General features: G+C 36.1%; 1 protein-coding gene across 1 annotated transcript in view; it reads right to left on the bottom strand.

Moving 5' to 3' along the window:
* LOC133522254 (calcium-binding mitochondrial carrier protein SCaMC-2) overlaps window positions 1-15,342 on the bottom strand; it is a 71,366-nt gene that overhangs the window by 40,985 nt on the left and 15,039 nt on the right. The window lies entirely within an intron of this gene.

Below are 15,342 nucleotides of genomic sequence, written 5' to 3'. Positions count from 1 at the left end.
TCAACGTTGTCCGAATTCAATTTCATTTCAATTATTTCTTTATTTCGTATCAGGAGATCCAAATCTACTCCTCAACCTTCCTCAAACTCCTCGCCATTGGTCAAGCACGTATTACATCTGTAAACTTCTAGCTGTATAAAATCGGGTTATGTTCTGCGTTCCCATCTTGAAAGAACTTATTTGTTTACACCGAGTGACTACCTTGCTTCCAAATGAATTGCGTCGGCGATGTCTGAGGTTAATAATGGTTTAAGTTTAGGTTCTAAGTCAAGTATAGATGTAGACGTAGATTTCATCTAAATCGGTTGGGCGGTTATTGATTCCCCATACAAACCTACATCTCCCTTTTCACTTGTAAGGGAATTTTTTTGGGATAAAAACTATCCTATGTCCTTCCCCGGGAATCAAGCTATCTCTATATCAAATTTCATCAAAATGGATTCAGCGGTTATTGATTCCCGACACAAATTTCCATCTCCCTTTTCGCACTTTTAAGGGATCTTGACGACCGGTCTGGCCTCGTGGGTAGTGACCCTGCCTATGAAGCCGATGGTTCCGGGTTCAAATCCTGGTAAGGGCATTTATTCGTGTGATGAGCATGGACATTTGTTCCTGAGTCATGGGTGTTTTCTATGTATTTAAGTATTCATAAATATTTATATATTATATATATCGTTGTCTAAGTACCCTCAACACAAGCCTTATTGAGCTTACTGTGGGACTTAGTCAATTTGTGTAATAATATCCTGTAATATTTATTTATTATTATTTATTATTTATTTATTTATTATATTATTAAGGGATGATTTTTAGGATACAAAGTATCCTATGTTCTTCCGCGGGACTCCTATACCAAATTTTTACTAAATTGGTTCAGCGATTTTAGCGTGAAGAGGAATTAGTTTTTTTAAAATAAGTATTTACTTTGGAATGATGTCAATATGATACCATAAATGAATTCGGCATCCCCGTTTTATACGAAAACGATGCCAATCTTTGCCTACTAGCTTAAATGATATAGATATTGAGATAAAGTTGAGAGGTTTAAGAAAATTCTATGTAACTATTGAACCGCTCACAAAATTTCACGAGATTTGTTTGAGAATTGCGACCTGTAGAGTAGAACATCCGGACATTTAATAAATTATATTATAGTTCTAAACGAAAGCCTTGCGTTGTTTACAACAAAACAATAATTAGTTGAATAAATAAGTTTGAGAATATAATTATATGTCAGACATATTTATATTCATATTCATGTTTGTAAACAATAGGTTTTATCAGAATAATGGTTCCTATAGTCCATTCATTCTGTCTTTCGAATCGTAGAACGTTCGAGTGTTTAAATATGATAAATGATAATGATATATAGTAATTAATTATTAGCAATTACTTGGTCGACTGCAGAAGGAGGATTCCATTGGTGTCAATTACCGATTAAAGCTACTCTTTTATATAAAACATACATATAAGTATAAACAGTTTGATAGGAATATTTTAAAATAAGAAATTATTCCATGTAGGTATGGTATGATAACGATATAGTTCCAAGTTATTAATTATTTGATGTAGGTATATGTCGCAGCAAGATGGCTACGTGAACTAGCTGATTAGTCACCTAGGCCGATAGAACATCACTCAAAATGTAACAACAACTTGGTGTACTGAAAGTCACTCAGACAAGTGATTTAAATGTAACCTAAAAAACTTAAAGAAATGAAATAATATAAGATAAAATAAATGAATAATAGATTTACAATAAAATACTAACCTAACGGAACATCAAATTCATCTGTGTCCAAATTAACTAAATGACTACACGACGTTCAGCAATCTGGTTAAACGTTGCGATCAATGACTTGGCTGGTTGTTCCTCAACCAACTAATTAGCTGGCTAATTTAACTCCGTCTAAGCTAACTCTGCGTCGACTTTGAAGTGACTAAGGGTGGGAGTGCTATAAACATATTTGCATAGTGGTTTGACGAATGGCGGCACCTACACCCTACACCCTCTGCAACTGCGTAAAGATTAAGATAGTTTATTTTCCAAGTAGGCATATTACAATGAGCCTATGAATGTCAAATAAAGCTACGACGGCTATAAACCTATACCTGTGACCCGAGAAGATTTAAATCCCTATCCCAATATGGGACCAGCAAGAAACTCGGCGGGACACATATTTTAACTAACATGCATTAAATAAATAAAAAATACAATTTAAATTAATAAGGAATTAAAAAAAAACAGAATAACATTCAGTAGACCCTTTCGTATAGAAATTTGATGCACTAGATTGCTAATGCAGGACGTCATCATTGCCAAACATCCTTATCCATGATATAATCGCTTATTTTATAGTATGCTCACGAAATGAGTTTTTGCTTAACAACAGTTTTGAATTGAGAATCTGTGAGCTTGGTGACATTTTATTTCCCAAGAACAACTTTCTTGTTCTTGAGCCAGTCTGTAAGATTTTTTTCTAAGGTTTCTTGTGTTTTTTGTAGCCTTTGGCTTAACAATTCGTTGGGAAATTGTGGAAGGTTGTAACATCATTATTATTACTTCATAGTTAGTTTAGTCCGACTAACGTCTAACTTGACTCAACCAACAACCTATATAACCTATCGATTATATCAAATACGAGGTTAAAAGCCTCATACTAGCTGCATTCAGTCTCGTAGTACTCAATTTTGAACCTTACTCCCAAATGTCAAAATCCAAAACGATTTAACCATGTACCTTAATTCGGGTCGTGACAGTACAGTCGGTCACGCAAATTCAAGGTAAAGGGCGCGCATTGTTAAAAATTGAAAGGGAAGAAGGCTCGTCTTTACGCCAATACGTTTAAGGTTTTAATTCCCTTGGAGTTTGTATAGTATAGGTGTCCGCCGAGGTGACCATGTGGGGTTTCTAAAGGCGTTCAAGTTCAATCGGCTGCTAAGCCGAACGACACTGCATAGGAATATGAACAAGCACGTGCGTGGAAAATTGTGAGGCGCTATTGAAGCTCAGCGGGCTTACTAGGATAGTGGAAGTGGACAACCACTTTGTTTCATGGATATATACATTATTACACAGATTAATATTATCAATATTTGCGTCAAACTGTTTTGCTTTTTTTGATATTTATACAATTAGTTAGTTGGGGTCAAATCTTGGAAGCTAAATTTGATCCACTTCCCGATTTCTAATTGAGCTGAAATTTTGCAAAAATACATATGTAAATCGGATGACAATGCAATATTTTGATGGCATGGAGCTAATCTGATGATGAAGATAGGAGGTTGCCACGGGAACTCTCGGATAAAAACAACACAAACTAATTGTGTTTGGGGTTGTTAGAATTGTCTCAATGATTATTAGTAACATGTGGAAAGAAAATTACAGTTAGCGATAAAAGCTTGTATCAAAAATGACACATTTGTCTAACACTTACTGTTTTTTAAGCGCTAGAGCTCTTTAAACTTTGCCTAAAACGGCCGGGTCGTCTAGGCCGCTAAGATAAGCGTTGTTTACCAATCTGATATCAACTATCCCAAAACGCAAAACAGTCCAACACCGATAATTTCATCATCATTTCGATTTCAAAATTTGGTAACCATTGGTTAAGTATTGGGGGAGGAAACAGTCGAGAACGAATCTACGATTTTTGAGATTTTACGCAGGATATTTCGCCTAAGCTGCAGTTGTCCTTATTGGTCTAATTTCAGGCCTCCGTCAACGCGACAGACATATTCACCAAATTCTCAAAGCTCAGCACTATTATGCGCTTAAAATTTATTTTTGGCAATTTTATCGTAACACACATGATTTGCTTATTGCCTTGACCGCTAAGGCGGCCTAGATATTGACCCTGCGCGATACCGGACTTGAACCAAAGTACACCCATGACATTCGTCCAGTTTTATACGACCCTTCAGTATAAAACAACTACGCTTACTCAGAGCTCTAACCTATACTGGATTTTATAAATGCTGAATAAAAAGCGCTGTCAATAACACGCCAGTTATCGTACTTGTAAACTGGATGTAATGTAAACATGTATGGGTTCAGCGGTCGGATAGTTTCATATTATGTTACTAAATGTCGTGGCAACATTATAATAATAGTAATATCGGGAGATAGTTATAATTTGCCTATAGTTTGGACAAAGAGAAGAGTAGTTAGAGAAAATTCCAACGCATTCCATTAAATCATTAAATTAATCCAATTTTGGCAAAGATTTCTTCCCCCAAAATGGTGTATCACTGATGTACTGAACAACTCTCAACATTATTTTCTCCTTTTGAATATCTTTCTTATCTTATAACCAGATATTTAAACATATATATTTCATGGAGTGTTTTTAACTAAACCTTATTTCTGTTTAGCTTGTATTGATTGCTTCGAATTATTTAAACTAGTATAATCACTCTCCCTAATAGGTCACAGGGATACTAGTATTATTGACCGAGCGTTGGCGAAGGTCTTCGCTTTAGCTTGCGCATGAATGCTTTCGTATTTCCGGATGTTCTTCTCTGCAGATTGGGAACCCAAACAATTCTCGTGAAATGTAGTTTATTTTTTTGGAAAAGGTTCTAAATGGCGGAGTTTGGCATAAAGGACTTAAGGCTATAGTGAGTTCGGTGTGGTAATGACACTAATGACTCAACGAAGTATTATATATTTTACATTTTTTAAGCTTAGCACGAGGTATACAGGTCACAGAGCTACTAGTTAAAACGTTCCATTCCTACACGAGTATAGGTACATACGACATACAGTCTGTTGTGGACAAGTTGTAAGGAATGCTAAGGAAGCCCCGTGAATAATACATATGTGCTCTGGGCAGTCTGGTCTCGCAGGAGGAGCAAGGAAAACACACCGAGTTTAATCTAGCTGAACTATCTCCACGTGAATCCTCTAATAATACAGAAATAAGTTTAACATCTTATGTATATTCGCCAGAGGGTATCAGCGCCATTTATCAGGACATTAGGTAAACCAATTTCATTAAGCATTTTGTAGTCACGGAATTTGAAGATTTATCACTTTTCGATTCTATGTAATGGCATTAAAGTTTAAAAGTGACAAACCTTCAAATTCCGTGACTGTACACCCCGTTTGACCCTCACAGCCTAGCTCCTGCTTTCTACTGCCAAAAATGTTCAGAGCTCGAGTTCAGTCGTACATCCCTACATATATATTTGTATGGAGGGCTGCTAGGCTAATAGTTTTGCTGACTGTACACGTCTCCTACAACTTCTACATGCAGTCTACGACCATAAAGGCGTATTTGACATGTTTCTGATGCAATTTGATGATGTAAAACATATAAAACTTGCATAAGCTTTTATGTATATTAGGGATCAAAGGTCCTTCTTTCAAATAATATAATATGATTCTCAGTATAGATATAAATTCCGGTGTTTTAGTGATTTTATTATAAAAGTTTTGTCGAAAACATAACTATTCGCCTTTGTACTTTGTAATTAGTGTTGTATATTTTTCTGTTTATTATTTACTTGTTATGTGCACTAACGTGTTATCGTTCATCGCAAATTATCAACGTATTATTTTATCTACACACATATCATAAACCTTATATGATGCATTCAAAATCCGTAAATAATGGCCAACATTACGATAAACTATTTTGTTATAATTATAACAAATTTCTTATCTGTGATAGTGTTGTAATTGCTTCATAACTACATCAAAATCGAATTGGTTATGACAGTTAAATTTGGAACATATCTAAAAAAAAAGCAATTCGATTTGACCTCTATTCTAATATCAGTAGAGATGCCTTTTTGTTCGAAATGAAATGTCAATTGCATACAAATTTGACAAATCTTGCATGTTAGTTTGTATCCAATGATACGGAAATAGGCCCCCGTTTCTAGTTTGTCTCTGAATAAAAAAAACCTACGGATGCGTGACATGCTTGAAAAAAGGTTTCTTAATTTTACCGCCATTTGACGTACAGTTTTTCTTTTAAGTAGTTTTAAGTATAAAATGAATTTGTTTTGTTGTTTTTAAAGTAACTATAAAAGATTCGTGTAAACACCACCACATATCCTCGAGTTCCGCCAAGAGAGCAACGATGCCCAAACGTTGGTTGTAATTCGGGTTAGTGAATATATCATAGAAAGTTTATAATATGCGCGTAGATAAACTAGTGTTTGTAACTGTACATAATTAGGCATTTAAACACTCGTGTGATCCTTTCAAGAAACTCACTTCGTTCGTTTATTTTAATGTCTTATGTAGCAGTCACATAAACTACTATTATTTGACTGCTAATAACTTTGTTATGCAAAATATTTTAACTTGTTCTAACTTGTAAATTTGCGTAATTCGATATTGGATCAATTTTAACTCAGTGTTGACACAAACTGTTGTACAAGTAATTAATTGGTCGACTGTACAGTGAGAACAAAGACTCATATCGTCATAGGACACGGTATCGAAGCCAAATGACGATCGTTCTATTGTTTAAAACAGCTGTTTCGCCCAGTAACGAGATAATACTGCATTCACTTCATAACAACTACAGTTACACGGAAAAAATAACCTTATTACATTCTGGCAGGGTTACAATTAGCTTGTTTTGCACTTGCTGGTGGCAAAGTCACGTTATGGCTTCATGGGAAATGTCAAGGGTAATATCAGATAGATTCGACTATCTGAGCTTCGACGTTTTGTGTTCAGTTAGTTGAGCAAGTTGTGAAACACATTTGTTTGCGATTCGTATTTATAACCTTTAAACAATAGCTTTAACGTGATTTTTGCCTGCTGGGAGGAAAAGCAAAGTTTTATATGCCACAGGCGTAATTCGTGGGAATCTAGGTTGGTTGGAATAGCGTTATACCCTTGGACTACCTACGGTGGAAAATACCCAGAAAAACAAAGTAGCTCCAGCGTTCCATACAAATTTTTCGTACCAGACGGTAAGCCATACGTTTACAACGACCATTGGCTACAAGACGGTATCTTTTTACGGCCATACTGAGTTATCTTACTGTATCGGAGGCCCTTGCAGACACATACACTTCGACCCAACGGGATCTTTTGTGTAATCGCCCCCTCAAGAGCTACCTTGTACCTACTCAAGAGCTCTTGCGGCCATTTCCATGTGTGAAGTTCAAGGGCAACGCTTTGAATTCCTTCGGTTCCAGAGCTATACAAAGACACGATTAATTCCATTACAGTATCCTAGCTCTAACATCTATTGCACGTTGCTACAAATAACCACGAGCGAGGGCTCAAAGGGCACTGTACCTGTTATTTGAATCAATCTCATCTCGTCTTGGCCCTATAATTTTAAATTGCAATATCAACTCCTGAATGAACGCTTCAAACTACCTTTATAAACTGCACGTTCTTGCTCCGACCTTTGCCCGACTGTGGATGCTTAAAGTGATGGATGGTCGAAGGCGTAAACGGTTTTCAAGATTCAGGCAAACCAGAATAAAGTGTGATCTCCTGTTCTAAGCCTCCGACGTCAAGTAACATAGGTATCGGCACTAGAATTAAATTTTTGAGAAAGCGAGATTGTAAAATTAGTGTTCTTTTTTCATACCGATAGCAAGTTGAACCGCCAACTCCAAGATGGACCGAAAAGTTTCATCAAGGTTTTTTTTTTAGTTTCATATCGTGCGTTGAAGTCACATTCACTCATTCATTCAAAACTGTTATTGCGATTAGTACTCTGTGTAGCTGTGTGTGTAATCAATCATTCATCTCAACTCTCCTGGCGATACCTATACTAGGGAGGAAATTATAGTAGACTTGACCGTTGGTGAATTAGGTCAACTGGATCGTGATCAATTTTGAACCGTATCTCCTCCGCTTAAGATGTTGTATCATGATTTTAGGCGCTTCAAGTGGTCTGGCCCCTCCACTCGTCGTTTGCGTCAACAACGGGCATGTCACGGCGTCATCCTTGCGACGCAATACCTAAGGGGCTTGTCAGTAACCACTCTAATGCTCTTCAGGCGTTATTGAGCCTGACTTTCATTTTTTGGAAACGTGCCAAACTTGCAAATATGCAGCGAGCGTATGTATACTTCCTCTGCCCATGTCACACAGGAAGGGGATACTGCCCCTGCGGGCATGGGACTGTGATTTGGAGAATTCTTCAGTCCGTCCGTCAGTTAAATACGCCCAGCCATTTCTACAAAAAGAGTCCACAAAAAGTCGCAATAGTGAATAGTTAAATTTCACTAAAGACTGCCGGTTACACCAAACAATCTGTCAACGTAATGATCATTTTGATCAGCTTGAATAGTTTGACAGTTCTCTATGGAACAGCTGCCACCGCCATGTTTAACGTTGATGAGTTCCTAGAGTAGAGCTATACGCACTAAGTGCTGCGGAGGAAGAGGAGTCCGAAATATTTTAAGTGTTTCTAATGGAGACAAAAATTTCGCACAATGTTTTATCATTCGGCCTAGTTTAAAGAAAATTACGCAAAGCTATTTCCCTCATCTTTCTCAAATCCAGGGCACAAATAAGCGCCGACCGTTGACCTCAATGTCTAGATGTCCTGCGCAATTCGTTGCGACTTTGGCAAGCATATTAGATTAAGAAGAGCCTATGTAACATTGTAACTCAAGGCTGTTAGAACATTTATTAGTTAAAGCATTACAATTGGTTCAAGGGATTTGGAGTGTTGGGTGTGTCGTTTTGGATACTCGTATTATTGTTTATTCGGTGAAGTGGAGGCATCGTTCGCAGCTCATCGGATAGGGAATCCTAATAGTTAAATAGAACGGACGTTTATATAAATATGCTGCAAATAGATAAATGAGCCGAAATACTACTAGGAATTATCTTAATAGAAATTGTATACAAATTTTGTTTAGAAAGACAAATTAGTAATTAAAAGATAACATTTAATTATTTTTTATGTTTTCTGCAATAGTCTTTCATCGCCGCAGCTAAGTTTTCACGATAACTATATTAATTACGCCGATATTTAAAAAAAAACATGGGATGTCCCAACAACAACTGCGTTACTTTACTAAAACCTTATATTTTCTTAGAATAAAATGTGGCAGGAAGAGCATTGCTTAGTGGTAAATAACAAAAATCTTTTGGAGTCTAAGTATGTTAAATGAATATTAGAGAATTATATTTCATTTTTAGGGTTCCGTAGCCAAATGGCAAAAAACGGAACCCTTATAGATTCGTCATGTCCGTCTGTCTGTCCGATTCTGTCACAGCCACTTTTTTCCGAAACTATAAAAGCTATACTGTTCAAACTTGGTAAGTAGATGTATTCTATGAACCGCATTATGATGTTCACACAAAAATAGAAAAAAAACAATAAATTTTGGGGGTTCCCCATACTTAGAACTGAAACTCAAAAAATCTTTTTTCATCAAACTCATACGTGTGGGGTATCTATGGATAGGTCTTTAAGAATGATATTGAGGTTTCTAATATCATTTTTTTCTAAACTGAAAAGTTTGCGCGAGAGACACTTCCAAAGTGGTAAAAAGTGTGTCCCCCCCCCCTGTAACTTCTAAAATAACAGAATGAAAAATCTAAAAAAAATATATGATATACATTGCCATGCAAACTTCCACCGAAAATTGGTTCGAACGAGATCTAGTAAGTAGTTTTTTTTTAATACGTCATAAAAATTTAAAAAATTTTTTTTTTTCATCAAACCCATACGTGTGGGGTATCTATGGATAGGTCTTCAAAAATGATATATAGGTTTCTAATATAATTTTTTTCTAAACTGAATAGTTTGCGCGAGAGACACTTCCAAAGTGAAAAAATGTGTGTCCCCCCCCCCCGTAACTTCTAAAATAACAGAATGAAAAATCTAAAAAAAATATATGATATACATTACCATGCAAACTTCCACCGAAAATTGGTTTGAACGAGATCTAGTGAATAGTTTTTTTTTAATACGTCAATAAATTAAAAAAAATTTTTTTTCATCAAACCCATACGTGTATCACGTGTGTATGGGGTATCTATGGATAGGTCTTCAAAAATGATATTTAGGTTCCTAACATCATTTTTTTCTAAACTGAATAGTTTGCGCGAGAGACAGTTCCAAAGTGGTAAAATGTGTGTCCAAAGTGGTAAAATAATAATAAAAATAAAAAACATTTATTTCAGACCAAATTGATCCATATATGGTTAGTTACAGCGTATCTTAATAACTATGTTAGTAGCACAGTACAAAAACAAAAGCAAAAAATCAAAATAAAAAAATAAATAAAAAATAAAAAAGATACTTGTATGGATATTACAAGTATTGCCAGGGACAAGCAGGGCAGAGAACCTGCTCTACTTGGCCCTGCCAATCGCCACTTCCACCCAGTAGCGAGTGAGAGGAGAGTCACTCGCTACTGGGTGTTGTACAAAATGTTGAACAAGATCTAGCAAGTAGATTTTTTTTTAATACGTCTTAAATGGTACGGAACCCTTCATGCGCGAGTCCGACTCGCACTTGGCCGCTTTTTAAATTATGCTAATCAATTTTTGGCCAAAATGGTAACGCAGTGGTTACTGTAAAACAGTTGAAATAAGAGAAATTAAGAAATCTATTAAATGTTATGTATTACATTGTAAGTTAATTGTATTATATTTGAAAATAAGTGTAATTTTCTCAGAAGTTACCTGAAATTTTTGCGTCAGAAATTGATTCCAATTTGAAAAGGGACAAGTTTCTAGGCATTAGAAAATTATTTAGGCCCAAATAGTCAACAGGAAAAAAATGGTGGCACATGTGACTCGTTTTCATTGTTATTATTATTATTAGTGATGTAGACAGTACGGGATATATTGTTTGCCTTTATCTGTCACTTTGAAATTATAATCACTATATAAAACTTTAAATAACATAAATAACAACACGAAGTTACATAAACTATAAATATATTATGTGCCTGTACTGTATGCATATTCATTAACGGTTAAAGATAATATGTTTAGGAAGGAAGTGTCAACTAGTTCTATATTTGAACACTAGAGTAACACAACCTATACTAGGATATCATGTATTTACTGTATTTAGCAAGATTAGTTAGCGGTATACTACTACGCCAAACAAACGGGCATTACGATTGTTAACTAAAAACAGTCTAACAATACATTGGAGTCCATTTTGTCATATATAAGACAAGTCAATAATATTACCTTTTGTGAACAGTGCGTTTGGGCTACGTTAGCTAATAACTAATAATAAGTTTTTGTCAAAAATTTCATGTTTGATACAAGTTTTTATCGCTGGCTGTATTTTCCTGTCTACAAGCAACTAATACTCACAGAGACAATTCTAACAACTCCAACCACTATTAGGTTTCGTTGTTTTGTCGCAGAGTTCCAATGGCCACCTCTTGTCTCCATCATCACATCAGCTCAATAGTACCAACTTACATATGTATGCGAATTTTCAGCTTCATTGGAAACCGGGAAATGGGTCAAATTAAACTATCAAAATTTGAACCGTACAAACATAGATACATATTTAAATACTTACACTGCAAGTTAAATAACAGCTAGTATATAACAGAGAGTAAAGTAAAAATTATATGAATGTACGTCAGATATTCCTCTAAGAAAGACAATATTCTTTATTGCACCAACAATTATACATTTTACATACATGAAAACAGAACCAGGTAACAACAGGCGATGTTATTGATAAAAAGCGATCTACTACTTAAGTGCAATTTTATAAACTTTTTAGCATTAATTACTATTTTTTAACGGTCTGCTGGAACTAAAGACGACAATATTGGAAAATATTGCTATATTGCTCAATAATTTAGGTATTGTGAGATTAAGGGATTAATGATACCCCGTCTATTAAAACTTTAAAATTTTGGTATTTTGAGAAAAAAAAACTAGGCATTCTGAGATTCATTCACTTTGACGCTGCCTCTTTTTGAAATCTAGGAATTTTGGTAAATGGGTAAAATAAAATAAAGGTACAATTTAACCAAAGCACCATGATATTTTAGATATACCGATAACCCACAGCGTATGGCGGTGTATACGTACAAGCTATGCGTGCTTTCATGCTCATACATCGAAGCGACGCGCGAATTCGCATCAGTGTGATAACCGCGTATTACTTGGGCTTGTTATTTTTAACAAGTCTTGGCCCGTTTAGCCAGCAGCGTAGTATCCAGACACACCCATCATTCAATCATTCAATATACGAGCGATCAGTCACACTTATACTGAACTTTATATCTATCTAGTTCTTTTCATGTTACAAAATACGAGAGGTAATAGAGGTATAATGAGTAAGGAGTTAGGCAGGGCAGGAAACCATATTTCGTGATTTTTCACTGTCAAACATCAGTAGTCCTCTTACATTATTTGCACTCGACTTCCGCCCACTGATTATTAGGGGGTAAGTATTGAAAATGTCTGATAAATTATTAAAGTCAAGGCCATAAGTAAAATAATTAGGTAGGAACAGACGATTTCATCGCTAAATCTACTCGATCTCTTAAAGACTTAGTGGGATTTAATTTTAAAATACCATCTTATAAAGTCACCTTTCTGTATTTTTTCTACGAGCAAACGGTATCTCAAGATGACTTATCGACCCACTTGATACAAGATATTACAAAGACCGAAATGGAAACGACGAGTACCATATCACCAACGCTCTCATTTGACGACATAACCTTCCCCACCTACCTTCCAATATTGGCTTTAGCCTGCATAGCCGGCTGATTATAACTATTCTTCTCCCATCCCAGAGCGTGTCACTCCCCACAAAATTTCGTCTCCTGGTATGCCGGCTAGTCCGGAGCAGGCATGTTCCTGGCTCGGAGTGGGGCAGTCTTATCTTGTCTAAGCAGAATTTCTAGGAGTACAAGGTGGCAATGAGGCTTGAATTGAGGATTTCTTATAATATGGTCGGTTAACGGGTTAAGTTTGTTTAGTACAGCCGCCATTTTTACTTACTACGCGCAGACACACCCATCATTCAATCATACACTATTTTAGCGATCAGTCACACTGATACGGCCCGTCAACGCAATTGGACTACTTGATGAATGATGCCGCACTTTGACCATGTCACAATTTGTTGGCTCTAGGGTTACTTAGGGAAAATGGAATATGTTGACAGTCCGGACATATACCCTGAAAATCCTGACATACACTGATATGATTCTCGCCCATCAAATCATTTATTACAAAATCGTTCGTGGACCACTAGCCCGTTAACTCGCTACCATATGCTGTGTTTACAGTAAAACCTTCCCTTTCCTTTGACCAACGCCAAACATTTATTTGTTATTAAAATATGGCTATGAAACCTAAAGAAATAATCGTTAGAAATCAAAAAAATATCTGTAGAAATCGCTAATGAGGTGCCGGCTTGTTTTGATTGTCCTACATCTCTTACCCTATCTTTGCAAGATTGATAGTTTATCTGTATGTTTTTTTAAATTAAACCTATGTAGTTGAAGTCTACCTAAGACAGCTGCTAGCAACGACGCACGAGTACTACTTTCTTCACTCGCCCGTGAAGAAAATACTCGCTTATCGCTGATTGCCGTCCGTCGGACTGTCGGGCTGTCTAGAGGAGTATCTTATCTATCTAGTCTCTATTCGTACCTATAGCCATTTTACAACGCCACAGGGGATGGTACGATGGCAGTATTAACCGGACAAACACTCTGCAAAGCAATTTGCCTGAAGTGGACGCTTCAATTGCGCAATGTTGTGGATGGCTGGCAAACAAATATGTTTACGACCCGTTACAGCGTACTATCAAAACAATACGGTATTTATTTTGTATATCTATGTAAACAACATGGAAAAGTGATATCAGAAATAATGACGATTTTATCCCAGTATCATTTTTACCTTACACATTAAAATCTTGGCTATGATTTGCGTACATAAAAAACTACCAAATGGGAAGACCTCTTTGTCATGCCATCTGGCCATAGCCGAAACCTTCGAGGATTTTGACTCTACCGACAATTCTAATAAACTAGTGGTTCTGTGAGCTGTAGACCTCGCGAACCCCCATCAGCACTATTGAAAAAAATCCGAATACTTAGGGCAAAAAAAAATATATATATCGAACTTACTCATCAGATTTCACGAGAATCTGTTGAGAAATGCGACCTGTAGAGGAGAACAACCGGACAGCCGGACAAACAAAAGCATTTTTACCCCATCTGAAACGGAGTCCGTGCTCGGTAGGTAATGAATAGGTATTGGTTTGAAAACCGCATACTTTTACCTACCTTACTCAACCCAATGCTATACATGGGATACTATCAAAAATACCACCAAAAATCAAAACAAGTTAAATACACGAAGCGTGTAATATTTTGCATGTTCAAGTTCGCAAATGCAATAACTGACAAGTGATAACATATCGTCGGGACTTTGACCTTCGCCGTGACAGTTACAGATGGTAATCCGCTGTCAAGTCCGAAGCGGAAATAGATAAGAATTTGTATACTTAGATTGATATTTATAGATGTGAAAGTAACTTTGTCTTAGAAAAACGTGGCTAAACTAGCCGATTTGGTGGGATTTTGCATATAAAAAGCTTAAGCATAGGCCACATCCATATTTTAACGTTGACCAGTTCGTTCGATGTGGTAGCTGATAGTGGAATCGCCACTTTGGAATAAAAATTAAAATATGTTTATGACTAATACGCGGTTTGACTTTGAACGCGTGTCAAAGAAGTTACTTAGTATAGTCACGTCTAAATATATCGATGCCAAAAAGGTGCCAAAAATATGAATACATGACCTTATAGCCTGCATATTATGGGTGTGTATACATATTTTTAGCAGTTTCCTGGTATCGATATTTTCAGACGTGACCGTACGTATCCTAAAAGTAGTAATACCTTTGAAATGAAATAAGCCACAGCAATAATACTAAACTGAACATTGCCGTGACTTTATTTCCAGGCGCAACGTTATTGAACCACTAAATCGCTCAAGACGCCGTATCATAGTTATCATGTAGAAATAACACGAGTATTGTTTCCTTAAATTGGCCCACACAAAAAAACAAAGTGTAGTTTCTTGGAAGTAAAGTCTGGTTAACGTATATATGACATTTCTAATATAACGAACTTTGTCCTTGTCCTTCATTTCATTACATCAATAGTAACTGTGAATCGGAGTGACGTCACTCAACCTTCGATTCAAACCAAAGTTCTGCGAATCAACGCAGATGATCTCATGGCTTTGTTAGATCACCATAATGGGCTACATTAGTCGTAATCAACATTGAACTGATTGCTAACATATTGTAGTTGAAACTTGTAGTGGCCTAATATTAAGTTATGCATGAAATGTGGTATATTTTTTACAGTTGAGTTTTTAATTACG

This window comes from Cydia pomonella, chromosome 1 (genome assembly GCF_033807575.1).
Source record: "Cydia pomonella isolate Wapato2018A chromosome 1, ilCydPomo1, whole genome shotgun sequence".
Classification (NCBI taxonomy): domain Eukaryota; kingdom Metazoa; phylum Arthropoda; class Insecta; order Lepidoptera; family Tortricidae; genus Cydia; species Cydia pomonella.
The sequence above is the reverse complement of the archived record's forward strand: the minus strand, read 5'-3'. Positions and strand labels throughout refer to the sequence as shown.